At 54.9% G+C, this 4837-nt stretch overlaps 1 protein-coding gene across 1 annotated transcript in view; it reads left to right on the top strand.

The window, feature by feature from the left end:
- The window catches only part of Ptpn6 (protein tyrosine phosphatase, non-receptor type 6), a 20252-nt gene that overhangs the window by 6249 nt on the left and 9166 nt on the right, over nucleotides 1–4837 (top strand). The gene's annotated exons all lie outside the window — the stretch shown is intronic.

The raw sequence follows: 4837 nt of genomic DNA, 5'->3' as shown, positions 1-4837 counted from the left end.
CCTCGCCCCCCTGACCGAGCTCTGCACACGGAAGCGTGCACGCGTGCGACCCGGGGCCTCGAACCCGGGCCCCCCTGGCCCTGTCCTGCAATCTCAGCCTCCTGCGGGTGGCCGGGATGACAGGCGGGCGCTCCTGCACCCGGCTGTGCTGTCGGCCTGGCATTGTCTGGCTCCTGGAACTCCCCCCCCCCCATCTTTTCCAGATTATTTGGTTTTCAGTTTCCCTTGCAGACAGGCCCCGGGGCAGGCCCTCCCCTCCCCCTCCCCCTCACCTTTGGCCTTCCTCCCAGGCCTGGAGTCCTGACCTGCAGGCCTCAGGTGAGGGTGGGCCGGGAGTGGGCAGAGCAGCTGGATTGAGCACCTGGAGTGAGCCATGACCTTGAAGTCACTCGCCTCTGCCGGGGTGGAAGAAGGGGTCGGAGGTGGCGGCATGCTGGGGGGTTAGGCTAAGGCTTGTTCTGAGCCCCCTTCCCTCTGGGACGCTGTGGCTCAGCCAGGGCTCCTGGCATTTACCCAGCATGCCCTTCCCCAAGAACTCGGAGGACTTGGTTCCGTCCCTTCTGCTCACCTTGCCCAGTTGGTTCTTTTTGTTTCTATTTACCTGGTACTGGGACTTGAACTCAGAGCCCGGGCGCTGTCCCTTAGCATTTTCTGCGCAAGGCTATGACTCTGCCACTTGACTCTTCATGGGGCTTTAATTTCCCCCAGCTGGCTTTGAATCACGATCCTCAGATCTCAGCCTTCGGAGTAGCTGGGATTACAGGCGTGCACTACTGGTCTCTTAACTGGCTCTTGGAAGGTCTTCTGCTTACGTTGATACGTGTGACCCTTACCAAGACATAAACAAGTGTTACTGGAAATCCCTGGCTGTAGGAGACACCTGGCCTTATTGATAAGATCCTGGCAGTTAGATTGTCAATCAAGTATCTGCTGGCTCTCATCTGTCATCCCAGCTACTCAGGAGGCTGAGATCTGAGGATCACAGTTCAAAGCCAGCCCAGGACAGAAAATCCTAGAGACTCTTAACTTCAATGAACCACTAAAAAGCTGAAAGCAGAGGTCTAACTCAAGTGGTAGAGCACTAGCCTTGAGCAAAAAAAAAAAAAAAAAAAGCCCAGGGACAGCATCAAGGCCCTGAGTTCAAGTCCCAGGACTGGCACAAAAAACCATACCCCCCAAAAAAACAAAACAGCAGAAGATGGGCTTCGGCTTGTGCACAGTGGTGTTTTGAGTCGTTTTGGTTGCGTGAGGGCTTTGTAAATGTGAGCGAGCGGATCTGCGGCCTCACAGTGCTCAAAGACGGGCGTAGACGTCCTATCTGCACACAGGCTCACATACTCTCCCCTCCTTCAGTCCTCTGTCCGTCTGCCCGATCCCAGAAGTGAGCAGGTGCTCTGTAAAACCCTCCACTGGACTCCTTTGGGGGCGATCTTGGCCCAGAGAAAGAGATCTCTACACGTTCAGGCTGGGCACTGCCTCGTGGCTCACGCCTGTAATCCCGGCTACTCAGGAGGGAAGATAGGATCGTGGTTCAAAGACAGCCTAGGCAGAAAACTTGGGGAGACTCTTAGCTGCAATAACTACCCCAGAAGCCGGAAGTGGAGCTGTGGCAGAAGAGTTTCTGCATGTCCAGACGAGGGAACCCAGCCTGCCAGACCTAACTGCTGGGCACTTGAGCTGGACAATATTGAGACCGTAGGAGAGGTTGTTGAAGACTCAGTTGGAGGTCAGCCTGAGAAAATTCAAGTTTGCTTGGTTTTGGAACTTTCTAGAATGCCTCCCTCACCAAAAAAAAAAATAAGATTCCTAATCTGGGGTTGATTAAATCTGTACATGTAAACCCACTAGGTAGGTAAGGAAGGAGAATTTGATTAGAGAGCCAGGCGCCAGCGCTAAGACCTGTAATCCCAGCTACTCAGGAGGCTGAGATGTGAGGATCGGGGTTTGAAGCCAGCCAGGGCAGGAAAGGCCATGAGATTCTTATGTCCAGTGAACCACCAAATGCTGGCAGTGGTGCTATGGTTCAAAATGGTAGAGCACTAGCTTTGAGCAGAAAGACTCAGGGACAGCACCCAGGCTCTGAGTTCAAGACTGGCGCACGCACACACAGACAGACAGAGAGACAGAACACATACCTGCATGGAATCCTACAACAAACTTAAGATGTGATGTTTTAGATGTGCGTTGGTCCTGGCGCTTGAACTCAGGGCCTGGGCACTGTCCCTTTGCTTTTCTGCTCAAGGCTGGTGCTCTACCACCCAATTTACAGCTCTATTTCCTGCTTTTTGGTGGTTAATTGGAGATACTAGTCTCACAGACTTTCCTGCCTGGGCTGGCTTTGAACCATGATCCTCAGATCTCAGCCTCCTGAGTAGTAGCAAGGATTACAGGCGGGAACCACAGTGCCCACCCACATTCTTTTCTTTTCATAAGCCTATTCTAGTTAATTTTTTGTGGGGAGGGGTGGTGGGACTTGAACTGGGAGCCTGGGCATTGTCCCTCATCTCTTTTGCTCAAAGCTAGCTAGCGCTCTATCACTTTGAGTCTCACGAACTTTCCTGTCTAGGCTTTGAAGCATGATCCTCAGCTCTCAGCCTCCTGAGTAGGTCGGATGACAGGCGGGAGCCACCAGCCCATCGCTGTTAATGATAAAAATGTGTGCGTTTTCTTGGGGTATCGCTATAGCTAAACACACTTTCTCCTAGAATATAATCCAGTACTTCTTTTCCCCTCTTACAAACCTATTAGACCAACAGCATTGTATGGATTGTGGGGACCTTAATTGCGTTATGTATGTTTATGTTTTTGGTTGGTAGCAGCCTTGAACTGTGTGAGCACTGTCCCTGAGCTCTTCGGCTCAAGGCTGGCGCTCTACCACGTGAGCCACAGCGCCACTTCCGGTTTTCTGGTGGTTCATGGGAGATCAGAGTCTCACAGACTTTCCTGCTCGGGTTGGCTTTGAACTACGATCCTCCGATCTCAGCCTCCTGAGTCTTGTCTCTCCTGTGGTTCTTGGCCTAAAGGCTTGGAGTTGAGGGACAGGCTCAGAGCCTCTCAGACTCTTCTGCCACGGGGAATCTCACAGTGATTTCTTCCTCACAGCTGTCACTGAGAGACCCCCCCCCTACCCGTTCCTGACCTGCTACGCCGGATTCCCACAACACTGCCGTGGGGAGCTTCAAGGCGAAGTCGTTTCTGTATTCAGCTGCCCAGGCAGAGGAGAATGGGGTCTCCATACTCTGAAGAATGAAAACGCGACAGAATAAAGACTCTGTGAGTAGCAGCTACAAAAGGGGATATCAAGCCGGGCACCGTGGCTCACGCCTGTAATCCCAGCTGGCTCAGGAGGCTGAGATCTGAGGATCATCGTTGGAGGCTGGTTCCTTGAGGCTCTTGTGTCCAATTCCAGTGAACCACCAGCAAAGCAGAAGTGGCGCTGTGGCTCACGTGGCAGAGTGCTCGCCTTGAGCACAGAGAGGCTCAGGGACGGCGCCCAGGCCCTGAGTTCAAGCCCCACCACCGACCCCACCAAACTGTTAGCACCTGCCTCCTTTTCTCCTTCCTCAGATGGCGATGAGGAGCGGACGGAAGAAAGAGGCCCCCGGGCCCCGGGAAGAGCTGAGATCGAGGGGCCGGGCCTCCCCCGGAGGGGTCAGCACGTCCAGCAGCGAGGGCAAGGCTGAGAAAGCCAGACAGCCAGTCAAGGTAACTGACCGCGCGGGTCATTAGGCGGCTGCACCTCCTGTCCGGGAGAGGGCGCTGTGGAGGCCTCGGGGCTGACCTGGGAAATGTCTCTAGCAGAAGGCCCGCGTGGAGGAGTCCTCCATCCCCAAAGCCAGCAAGCAGGGCCGCAGCGGGGACATCTCGGGGAGCGAGAGTGAGGACACCAGTGCACCCAAAAAGACCAAGACGGAGGTGAGACCCCTTCCTGCCAGGAGGGGTGTGTGCAGGTGCCATTTCTGGGGCTTGAACTCAGGGCCCTGGGCTCTAAGTCTCACGGACTTTCCAGTCTGGCCTGGCCTTCAACTGGGATCCTCAGACCTCAGCCTCCTGAGGAGCTGGGATGCCAGGCGGGAGCCACCGGTGCCTGGCTTTGTCAGGCAATCTTTAGGACTTTGGGGAGACTAAGAGACACACAGAGCCAAGGCCAAGGGAGGGTAGAAGAGTTGGGGTGGGGTACAATTTCTAGGTGGGAAGTCATAGCGAATGGAGCCCATGTCACAAGGAAAATGCAAATAGGATTTTTATTTTGTTTTTGTCGGTTGTGGGGCTTGAACTCAGGGCCTGGGCGCTGTCCCTTAGCTCTTCAGCTCAAGCTGGTGCTCTAACACGTGAGCCACAGCGCCACGTCTGGTTTTCTGGTGGTTTATTGGAGATCAGAGTCTCATGGACTTTCCTGCCTGGGCTGGCCTTGAACCGCGATTCTCAGATCTCAGCCTCCTGAGTGGCTGGGGTGACAGGCGGGAGCCACCCGGCTAGTGGGTTTTTCTTGTCTGGAGAACCAAGCGTTTTCTTTGGGCTTGGCATCCCTGGTTCCGGGCTGGAGATCCCAAGCTACTCAGGAGGCTGACTGGAACGTGATGGTCTGAGGCTAGCCCAGGCCCGGAGTTCATCTCCCATTAGCCAGCGAAATACGAAGATCTGGAGGCTGGAGAGAGCCAGCCTTGAGGGCCAGAGCTGGGGGGGGGGGTGTCCCAGAGGTTCTGAGTTCAAGCCCTAGGCCCGGGCACTGGAAGAAAAAAAGAGAAAAAGCTGAGGGTTAGAGGGGTGTGTGTGTGTGTGTGTGTTCCAGGTGGGACCGATCGGCCATCAGCTGTGGAGGGCTGGGACGGGGAGG

Source organism: Dipodomys ordii, unplaced genomic scaffold (assembly GCF_000151885.1).
Source record: "Dipodomys ordii isolate 6190 unplaced genomic scaffold, Dord_2.0 Scaffold69, whole genome shotgun sequence".
NCBI classification, from domain to species: domain Eukaryota; kingdom Metazoa; phylum Chordata; class Mammalia; order Rodentia; family Heteromyidae; genus Dipodomys; species Dipodomys ordii.
The sequence above is the reverse complement of the archived record's forward strand: the minus strand, read 5'-3'. Positions and strand labels throughout refer to the sequence as shown.